This window comes from Apium graveolens, chromosome 6 (assembly GCF_009905375.1).
Source record: "Apium graveolens cultivar Ventura chromosome 6, ASM990537v1, whole genome shotgun sequence".
Taxonomy (NCBI): domain Eukaryota; kingdom Viridiplantae; phylum Streptophyta; class Magnoliopsida; order Apiales; family Apiaceae; genus Apium; species Apium graveolens.
The window spans coordinates 283655723-283667887 of record NC_133652.1 but is presented as its reverse complement, the minus strand read 5'-3'; the positions used below and the strand labels follow the sequence as shown (position 1 = coordinate 283667887).

Genomic DNA, 12165 nt, shown 5'->3' with positions numbered 1-12165 from the left:
TTGTATCCCTCGAGAATCTCCATCTTCCTTCGGATGTTGTTATCCCACACATATATACCATTTAGGGACTTTAGGATATAATTATTAATTTGAGAATAAAAAGGGAAAAACCTTTATATTTCATTGAAAATGGAAATTCATACAATGTCCTACATGCTTCGCTATTTTGAAATTCAAATTGCATTACTGAAGTAATTTATTGAATTCAATAATCTAAAATGAATATATAGAAAGACTTTAGAGAGGCTTACCGGAAAATTTTCGGAATCTAGAAGTGTACCAAGTGTTTTCGATAGGTTCACATTCCAAAGTCTTTAGCTTATACATTCCTGGCCTGATGAGTTCAGCTACAGAGTAAGGGCCTCTCCAATTTATATGAATTTTTTCTTGTTTAGCGGGCATTGACGTTGCTAACTTCCTCGCCACTAGGTAACCGAAAAAAATTGCGCTCGTTTACACCTGAATCCAAATACTGGGCTCCTTGAAGTTGGTGTTTGAGGTTTCTCTGGTGGACTGCTTCGATTTCTTCTTCAAGAAGGTCTACATTAGCTCTTAGGCCAACTTCATTGCTTTCCAAATTAAACACTTCGGTGTCGCAAGTGTCCACACCCATTTCAACCGGGAGAAGAACATCTGTTCCACAAGCCTATCTGAAAGGCGTGTCGTTCGTGGATGATCTTAGTGTTATTCGATAAGCCCAAAAGATCCATCATAAATTTTCGGCCCATAAATCTTTGGCTTCCCCCAACCTATTTTCGATTCCATCAAAAATAATCTTAGTTGTGGCTTCAATCTCCCCATTTCCTTGACGATGTCTCGCATAGCTGAATTTTTGTTGCATCTCGAATTGGTGAAAGAAATTTATTTTATCATTCATTTTAATTCCTATGTTAAAATTGACAAAGCAATTAGTAAATATTTTTAAAAACTGTATCATTTTTCTCATATGTATAACCTATTTTTCAAACATTTAGTATCGTATCTTATACCTCTAAAAAATTAATTTGATTAAATGTATTTATGTAAATATTAATTTTACGTGACCATAAATTTGTGCGTTATAGTGAGAGGTTTTTTAGACTTGAATCTATTGTAGTAGTACTTCTATGATTGTTAGTTAGGGTTGTAGTAGTACTTATATTATTGTGAGTTGAGGTAAGTGGAGAATTTATATATAATCTTACTTAATAAAATTTAAAATTTTGGAAAAAATGTAATTTTTAAGTTAAATTGTTTTATACAATGCTTACCACTTGATTTTTAGAATCTTTTTTATTTATAATACAAAAGGAATTAGAGTAATACTTGTTTACCGATAGGCTTGTACATGTACATCCAATTAATTTATAATACTGGGCACACTTTGTTAGATCATATTTTTATAGAAAGTAAAAAAATTCAAAATTTGTAATAAGAAATGGATAATAAAATAAAAAAACAATTTAAACTATATTAGGCCCATTAAAACCAGTGATACATAATTGGGCCCTACAAAATAGAGGATACAAAAAAGGTAGGTAAAATACTAATATAAGCAATGAACTAGTACATGGCTCTAAAATAATAAATTGGTGTTATTTATATTTTCTATGAGATATTTTGGTTAACAACATTTGGAGGTTATCATGTTGTTTAACAAGGTTAAGGTAATAATTTGAATTTCTTTGTTTCTTCATTTTCCTTTCTTATGCGTTTTTTCCATAATTTTTTTATAAAAATTAAAACACTACAATAAGTATCCCATTTTTCTTGTACATATGTATGTAGGTTCACATGGAATGTCACTTGTATTTGTTTTTACATGACCTCAATGTCAAGAATTAACCCTTTCAAGATTATATGTCAAGGTAAGAAAAAAAAATTCAATTATATTTACATTATATTTATTGTTCCTTATAAATAATATACATGATATATTAAAAACATAAAAATTTATAGATAGGAAGCCCACATATTATTTATATTTATGTTCATATTTGTTTAATTATACTATTAAATTTATTTTATATTTCTGTGAGACCTTACTTTGGAGACATTTGGACAAGAATTATTTTTTTCTTGCTATTTGCAACAAGTTCCACAACTAATAAAGAAAATTCTCAAGTTCTTTATCTTTGTCCTCTTCATCAATGCTCCAAGTCCCTTCTCTTTCTTCTCTTCATCAATCTACCCGTGTAAGCTTTTTTTTTACTTTTTTAACTTTTCTTATGCAAACATTTAACATAAATGCAAAAGTAGATAGTATAAGTTGATTTTATTTTTTTAGTACATATATGACAAACCACTCGAAAGTACTATGTATTAACCTAATAACACATGAAGTTTACTTATATTCCGAGTTTCTCATGGCCAAGCTCACCCCATTATTTAACTTCATTTCATGGGACACATGATTTAAAATAAGATTTCTTACTTGATGGAGATGTAGGGTCTTACTTGATGGAGATGTAGGGGTTTGGGAAAATTTATAGTATTGTTAGAACTTATGTTTTCAATACATGAACATGTAAGCTCACCATTTTTAATACTATAGATCTGTAATTATTCAAAAATTAGTTAATTTTTTTTCTTGAATTCAGTAGTAATATTATTGGTGGTGACATTGGTGGTGGTAATTTTACTAGTCCCATTGGTGGCACTAATAACCATAATCTTAGTAGTGGAATTGGTGGTGGCATTGTTGGTGGTGAAGTTTGTGCTAACTTAATGATTTTCCAACTCTTCAAAATTTGTTGGATGTGGCACAGAGTTTAAACATCAATGTGGCCATCCCAAATTATAACCAAAGTCCACTGGCAACTATGTTTATAAAAAAGAAAAAATAAAAACACAATTCAGAATTCTATTAAAAAAATTGTAAAAGCTTGTATAAATTTGAAATATTTACTTATGATTATGTTGCATTAAGTACATGCTATAGGGACTACTTTCCTTTAACAGATTAACCATTATGCCTAGGTTACAAGAGGCCAAAAAATGTTGCAACATATTGAAAATTTTCTACAGCAACACATCAACACTTTGTTGATGTTAGTATTTTCGATGTTGACTTAGGGTTCAAGGGCAACATTTCCTAATCTAGGGCAACACCAGAAATTATGTTGCCAAAGAAATATGATTTTACAAAAGAAATGGGGCCCACATGATAGGTGGACTCACAAGTGGACTGATATGTGAGGCCCACTTACAGGTTAGGCTTACAAATAGGTGGATCCCAAAAATTGATTTGGTCATACTAACACATCATCAATTGTGGACCCCACATTTTGGATCAAATACAATCTCAACATAACTTTTAGCAACTCGAACATAATTTACAAACATTTTTTTCACAAAACCAAAATTAAAGTAGTCATGAAGGAGCTACGGGTTTTTATATTAAAATAACAGCAGGAAAAATCTTTTTATTATAGAGAATACATGCACTTACTCAAAACTATAAAAAATTAAAAAGTAAATCTTTAAAAACATTTTACACTCATAATTTTAAGCCCCAAGTCCGTGAATCCAAATTTCTAATATACTATTACTATATAATGAAATAGACTCATACATGACATAAAGCTTTAATGTAGCCAATAAAAAGCTTTCATGTGGAGTTTTGCATATATACACGATCTTATAATTAGGAATCTTATGGAAGGAAACATTTTAAATCAATTATGCAATGTGGAATAAACACTACAGTGTATTTTAGTAAAATAACTATAAGTATTAAATATGAGAGTGATATCAATGTTTACGACTAAACCATAAAAGAAAAATATGATGTTAATAGAGATAAAATAATACAGAGTCTCGGAACAAAAGTGCATTATATCAATGAATGTATATATTTCAACGGAAAAATAGGAATATAAACTATACCGGTGATTATCAAATATACTATAACACACTTGCTTCGATAGTTGTTTCTTTTTTTCCGGATTTATCACCTGATTATATGTATCTGATATGCTTCTTACTGCTCTGGGTTTACCTTTCACTTCTGCAGATAGCAAAAAGCAGATAACATTCAGGGTTTTTTCCTGTTTGATGTAGTATCATATATAGTGTAGTAGGAACATAAAACCAAGCACCCATGTTTTTGATATAATTTTATTTAGCAAAATAAAAAAAAATTATATGATATATGCAAAATATGTTTACTTTTTGAGCACCTAACAACCAAAATCTAGAAAAATGACCTGCAACCTGATATATATATATCTTGTATGTGATGTAAAAAGAGAGAAACAGAAGCTCTGGAACTGGTTGATTTTATTTAGAAAAGCAAAGCAATATATAAGTATAAAGAAAGCAAATAGAACGGCATAACTACTTCCTAAACTTACTCCACTGGTTTGCAATACTGCTATAATTCCTATATATTAGGCTACACGGTGCAGACTAAGTCTTCCTGCACATCTGTCTTATTTTCAAACAAATAAACACCATAAATAATGAAACTTGTTTAGATTAAATCCAAAAAACTCCCCCTTAATCTAAACCATTTTGCTTAGGTCTTTAAATCCAAGCAGTCGCCTCATTCTTTCGAATTTTGCAATAGGTAACGCCTTCATAAGTGAGTCTGCATGCTGCTCATCAGTTCTTATGTGCTTTATAATGTTCTCGCCACGCTGCACACACTCCCTGATAAAGTAATAGCATATGTCAATATGTTTGGACCTTCGATGGAATACCGGGTTTTTTGCCAAGTCAATTGCTGACTTGTTATCAATGTACAGAACAACAGGTCCTACATAACAAATAGTTATTTCTCCAAGTAGTTTTCGTAGCTATATTCCTTGACACGCTGCTGCCGTCGCCGCTATAAACTCAGCCTCGCATGAGGACAAAGCAACGCATTTTTGTTTTTGGGAGACCCATGTTATCACACTTTCATTCAAACAAAATACCATCCCACCAGTGCTTTTCCTGTCATCCACATGTCTGGCCAGATCACTATCGGAATACCCAGTTAACAAATTATTTCTGCTTTCTTGTGAATAAATCAGTCCAAAGCTTGTCGTACCTTTAATGTATCGCAAAATCCTTTTGACGACTGTTAAATGCATTACAGTAGGTCTATCCATAAATCGACTCACCATGCCAACTGGAAATGCTATATCAGGTCGAGTATGGACTAAACAGCGGAGTCCTCCAACCAGACTTTTATACTCGGTAGAATTCACTGCAATTCGTCCTTCATCCTTCGTAATCATCAGTTTGGGATCCATCGGAAATTTCACTGGATTGCACTCTTGCATACCAGCCCTTTCTAGTAGTTTTTCCGCATATGCAGTCTGTCGAAGTTCGATGCAATCACCCCCTTCATTTCTATTCCCAGTTAATAGGCTAGTAAACCAAGATCACTCATATCGAAGTGTTGTTTCATTTGATTTTTGAATCTGTTTACGAGTGTTGTGTTGGTTCCAGTAATTAATAGATCGTCTACCTAGACTGCAACTATCAGAGTATCATTTCCCTCACGCTTAGTGTACACTGGATGTTAGTATGGGTAGCGAGACAAACCCATGCCTTCAAAGCACTTCTTTAACTTCGAATACCAGGCTCGTGGAGCCTGACGAAGGCCATACAACGCCTTATTGAGTTTATAAACCAAGTGCTCCTGTCCTTTTTTCTTGAAGCCTTCGGGTTAAGACACGTACACTTCTTCACTAAGCTCCCCATTGAGGAAAGCTGATTTCACGTCTAGATGATGGATTTGCCACCCGTTATTAGCAGCCAAAGCTCGGATTATGCGCACGGTTTCAAGTCATGTTACTGGGGTGAAAATCTCATCAAAGTAAACTCCTTGTTCTTTGACGTAACCCTTTGCCACAATTCGTGGCTTATATTTAATTATTTCTCCTTTTGTATCCCATTTCAGCTTGAAGATCCACTTCAGATCAATAGATTTCTGACTCGGAGGTAATTCTGTTAGAGTCCATGTTTCATTTTTTTCAATTGCTTCCATTTCATTCTCCATTCTCTTTTCTTTGAGGCCTGGTTGTAACTGCCCAATTTTTCCACTCCTATTAGCATCGGTTCGTCTACCAATTCCATCTCCTCCGTATCCTAATAGATGTCACTAAGAAGTCTAACTTTCCGTAGTTCAGTGCTGCCTTCAGAGGAGTTCTCATAAGTATTGGCACTGTCATCTGTACTTGAGTGCTCGGCTCCTGATTGTGCAGATCCCATTTCAGAAGATTCTGAATTATATCCACCTGTATGATTGGTAATTGGGGTGCTAAGCCCAGTATCTTTAAATTCATTATCGTGAGCCGACACTGGTTCTTTCAGGAGTACAGTAAAATAACTTTGTTGAATCGACTCCTCCTTATCATGCTGAGTCCAGGGCCATTTCTGATTTTTGGCGAACACCATGTCACGACTAACATGGACGCTTTTTGTTACAGGGTCGTATAACCTATATCCTTTCACACCTGGTTCCTTGCCAATATTTATAATTGCCCTGCTGCGATCATCCAATTTACTGACTTAAATGCTAGGGATCTTCATGTAAGATACACATCCAAAAACCCGTATGTGGCTGAGGTCTAGTTTTTCACCTGTCAAGGCTTCGTACGGTGTTTGGTCAGGGAGAGCACGAGTGGGCAGGAGATTAAGGATATAAACAGAGTGCCTGATTGCCTCCCCCACAAGAATGATGACAGTTCCATGCTTTTCAAGAAGCTTTTTTCCATGAGGACCACTGTCCGATTTTGCCGTTCCACCACGCCATTTTATTGGGGCGTGTATGGAGCGGTGAAGTGTCGAACTATACCAGCTTCTAAACAATAAGTATTGAATTGACTAGAACATAATTACCCTCCATTATCCGTGTAAAAAGTCTTTATTTTCTTCTTTGGACCATTTTCGACAAAAGCTCAGAACCTTTTAAACATCCCAAATGCCTCGTCCTTGCTTTTCAACAGATACACCCACATGGCATGACTAAATCATCTACCAATAAGAAAAAATATATGTTCCCACTTGATGTATCTGGTGATATCGGTCCATATACATCACCATGAATTAATTGAAGTACAGCTTTGGCTTTATAATTTGCTTGCAGAGGAAATGATTTCCGGATTTGTTTTTCCATTAGACACCCTGCACAATTTTCCTTTGGAGGAATAATATGTGTTAAACCATTTCCCATTTGATTTTTAGTCATCAAATTCATTGCCTGAAAATTTACATGACCTAGACGTGTGTCCCACAGCCATGCAACTTCATCTGCCTTAGACAACAGACAAGTATGACTACTACTTTCAATCAAAATTTTGTACAACCTATTCCCGGACCTTTTTACCTTCATTAATAATTTTCCATGTTCATCGTAGGCCTACAACATATTTCCATTCAACACGACCTTATTGCCATCTTCCGACAATTGACCAAGGCTGATAATATTATTGCAAAGACTTGGGATAAAATATACCTCTCGAAGAGTCCGCTCCTCACCATTTTTGCACTTGAACGTAACCGTCCCTTTTCCTTGAATTTTCACTGTTGAGCCATCTCCAAATCAGACTTGTCCTGTCACTGTTTCGTTCACTATACCAAATTTTGACCGTTGACCCGTCATGTGATTACTTGCCCTATTATCTAGGTACCAGAAATTTGAATCCCCTTGTTTCCCACTACTGTCTTCATTCAATTGTGGTGAAGTATGCACCTCATTTAAAAATAGTCCTTTCTTTTGACACTCGACCATCAGTAGGGCGGGTTCATCGTCTTGAGTCTGAAACATATTCACTTTCAGTTGCTGATTTTTTCTCGTTTCGGTTTAATGCATTCCGCAACATAATGGCCATAGTTTGAACAATTAAAACATCCAACCTTGGTTCTGTCACGTGCCACACGATCTCCCTCTCTACTACGGTATTCCCCTCTGTTGTTTCTTGCTAGTGAATTCGACCTTTTCACCCATTCTTCTCTGGTGAGCAATAGTTGTCCCTCCATATTTTCTCGTTTCTGCCACTCGGCCTCAATAAGCATCAGTTGGCCTCCATAAACTGGTTCACTTTGTCCCTTTAAGCATTCCTCGTGAGCCTTTAATGACCCAACAACTTTTTTCATCGACATCTTATCTAGATCACCGAATTGTTCAATAGTGGAGGCAATTGAGAGGAACTGTGATGGCACATCTCTAAGGAGTCTCTTCACAATATAGTTTTCTTCAATTACTTCACCCAGTGCACGGATATTAGTGACAAAGTCACTGAGTTTTATACAGAAGTCCTATAATTTCTCTGAATCTTTCATATGCAGTGATTCGAATTCTGCTTTTAGTGTTTGCACCTTGGCTCGTTTTACTCGCTCTGCTCCGGGGCATAGGGTTTTAATAGCATCCCACGCCTCCTTGGTTGTGGCTTTCTCAGCGATAGACAGTAGCACGTCTTTTGGTATCGCCTGATATATAGCAGCCATCGCGATTTTATCGGTTCTCTCCTCCATAGGTTTTTTTGGGTCTTTAAAATCGATGGCGTGCCAGACACCATGCGCTTGCATAAACACTTTCATCTTGATTTCCCACGCTGTATAATTCTCGCGTGTCAACATAGGATAATTCAAACCAAATCCTCCATCTTTAATCTTTCCTGTTGCTGTTGTCATTTTCTTGGGCATCCACCAAGTGATTTGGCTCTAATACCATATCTAGAAAAATGACCTGCAACGTGATATATATATATATATCTTGTATGCGATGTAAAAAGAGAGAAACAAAAACTCTGGAACTGGTTTATTTTATTCAGAAAAGCAAAGCAATATATAAGTATAAAGAAAGCAAATCTAACGGCATAACTACTTCCTAAACTTACTCCACTGATTTGCAATACTGCTATAATTCCTATATATCAGGCTACACGGTGCAGACTAAGTCTTCCCGCACAGCTGTCTTATTTTCAAACAAATAAACACCATAAATAATGAAACTTGTTTAGATTAAATCCAACATAAAACACCTTTTAGCAATTTGTAACAGGATACTTGGTGCAGAGGAGGGCAATGAACAAGGGACCTTTAGAACTGACATAAGCAGGTATCAAGGGACCAAGCAAAATAACAAATAACATGCACGGGTGATTACATTAGATTGATCAATTGCATAAAGTAGATTAAAAAGGATAGTGAAGAAACTATTCTCTCTCACTAGTCAAGGCACATCACAGCACACGGGTCTTTCGCTGTCATTTAAGGACAGTGTATTGTACATGGCCGGTAAGATATTTCCATGTATTATGTCTATATCAAAATTTAATTTTCATTACAGAAGGTAAATGAATACAGAAGGTAAATGGACTCAGATTCAGTTTTTATGTCCACAAACATATTTTACGATAGCTGTTCGGACATTATCCATCTTCTCCTGGTACTACCCTTATAATGTCCCTTAGATTTGAATAAAATAATGATAAAATACCAGTATACGACTTCTTGCTCCATCGGATTTTAAGTAACAATGACAAACATTATAAAAATCATTATTGAAATGCTTCACAGACCTTCTGCAATCATTCCGCAATATTCTTTTGAACATGAGACTGATCCACTTTAGAGAGGAAAAAATCCCTCTCTCGCTTAGTAGTTGACATGTTTAATGCTAGTACTGTTCTCGAGTAGCACTCTCGTATGCTACATATAAAAAAGTGGACAAGAAAAACGTTAGCTAGTATGTAACAATTTCTTCGATGAGATTATCCCATTTAAATTTTCTCAAATATTTGATGTTCCAAGTATCTTAATAAAAAGGTGACCTCTTTCTCCCACCTAGAACCAAAAGATAAAAAATAAAAAGATATGTTAAACATGAATATGATACACATCAAAAGATTAAAAATCAAAGAAAATGCCAGTAATATATAATGTTGGTATAAGATATGAATCTGATCCGGTATCGGCTCATATTAGAGAGGCCGGTAACGGGGAATAGTATATCAAAAAACTCGCTACTTTTAGGTGACTTGCTCCTGATATATATAGCCCATATTTCGTCATAATTTTTTCTTGCTAATTATAGTTTTGGTATACTATTAAAATTATAGTTGTGTTTTGCTAATTAGCTAGTATGTACCAATCTCTTCGGTGGAGTCTCATAATTTTTGCAACTGTAGCCCACATTTCATCATCAAACCCAAAACTAGCAAGCAATATACCATAACAGACTTGCTTGTTTCGGAAAAATAACTAGCACAAGTTTGATACTAAATGAAGATCAGCTGTAACATGTTTGAAGATCAAAATTAACTGATGATGCAAGCAGGTGCTCAAAATTATCTTACTAATGAAGGAGCATCTAACACGTGTTTTTCCATGCTTCTCTGATTCAACTCCTGTGATTTCAAAATAAAATCATCGATAGAGGGTTTTAACACACGTTAGGACAAGTTATAAAAATATAATAACAGTTACAGGGTAGGGATGAGACGCAAACAGAGACTTGGTATTTACGCTATCAAAGTTCTGAAGGATAGTATGAAAGTGAGCAATTTTAACACAACAACTATATATATAGTCTAAATAAAACTGAGTCCCTCAAATCCCAAAACACGACTATCGTTCATTGAATTGAATTCCAACTATTAAAAATCAATCTTAAACTTTCTGTATCGTTCTTGTACAAGCACTAACATCACATTCAAATTATAGTACAACTTACACTAAAACCAAGTACACACTTCTTTTTAAAAAAAATCAAATTCACTTGTGGTAAACCAACTTACTCTTTTTAATCATCACATCAAGAATCAATTGTTAAATTATTGTAACATTCATGTAGCTCATAAACATAATAAGGGGTCAATTAAAAGCTAAATGTGATCTAAGTGAAGTATCCAAATTTCCCAGGTTCTGCAGTAAACATATATTTTAAACTCAAGATATATATATACATGTACAGAGAGAAAGAGTAGAGAGAGATAGGCAGAGAGAGACATAGTAGAGAGGGATAGAACAGACAAAGAAAGATATGAATAGAGAGATTTATAGGAGGGTGGGGGGAGACAGAAGTAGAGATAGAGCATAGATAAACATACATGTACAAAATTAACACATTGTACAGAGAGATGGAGAATAGAGAGAGAGAGAGCAGGAATACACCTATATTTATACACAGATTCATATACATATACAATATACAAAGTTAACATACATAGATATATATCTATACTCATGAAAAACATAAAATTGAACCCAATTTGAGTGCAAATAATACCTTAGTTTTTATATATAAAATACCCAATTCAAGCTTCAAATTTTAATCGAAGCCTAAATCCCTAATTCCTCGGCTCAACTGAACCTTAATCCCATATTTCAGCTTGAATCCCCTTCTCCTTGAACCACAGTTTTGAGCTTGAATTATATTTTTCCCAACCCTATTTTCTATTGGTGCTAGTTTTGTTGGGTGAAATGAGTAAAGGAAGGCTCCACAAAGTTCTATTGAGTATAGCGGGACAAAAGTTTTTCGACAAATATTTGAACTGGGCCAAAATTTGGACAAGGCCAAAATTTTGATAAACAAGCTGATTTGTGTGAACTTTATGATTTTTTTTCTTAAGAGTTCTATTCAGTTTTTAGTTTTTTTTAAAAATTGTAGAAAACTTTTTTCTTTTTCAAAATATTATTTTTGTTCAAAAATTTTATAAATACAAAGTACATTATTTTTGTAAAGAAAATTAAAATTGAACTCTCTTTGTCAATTAGTTTCAAGAAAAATGATTATTTAAATAATTTTTTATCAAATGAAAATGAATATATTGAACCCAACAACTTCGCAACATTTTTTTACATCTATGGTAACACTTTTGAACAATGTTATGCTAGACTAGATTGATCATACCTACTATAATATTTTTCAATGGCAACACCAAACGATAATGTTGTAGAAAACCATTTAATGTGTAGTGAACAAAATAAGAATGAAAAAAATTGTTAAACGTAAATATAGCTCCGGGATCCAAAAATTCATATCAGACCACATCATCATTCTTCCTCTCAACCTTAATAAATCTTTGCAAGAGCCTACCAGGGAGTGAATTACATTTATTATAATATCCATATAAAATATGAATATTTTTTATATATAATGATAAAAAAGTAACTTATGCCATATAAGCACATATTACAGTTTGCCCAATCATATCAACCTCCAACAAGGCTTTTCTATTTTCATTC

The 12165-nt window shown here is 34.2% G+C and overlaps 1 long non-coding RNA gene across 2 annotated transcripts; it reads right to left on the bottom strand.

Moving 5' to 3' along the window:
• Positions 1–9200: 9200 nt before the first annotated feature.
• LOC141667952 (uncharacterized) lies at positions 9201–11479 on the bottom strand. Of its 2 annotated transcripts, none has more exons than XR_012552851.1 (3): positions 11207–11479; positions 10275–10325; positions 9201–9762 (listed from the first exon to the last, which is right to left on the bottom strand). It is a non-coding gene; the product is annotated as an uncharacterized LOC141667952 (long non-coding RNA). The 2 variants fall into 2 exon arrangements; XR_012552850.1 differs by having other exon boundaries at positions 9201–9627; positions 11207–11473.
• Between the last annotated feature and the right edge of the window lie 686 nt (positions 11480–12165).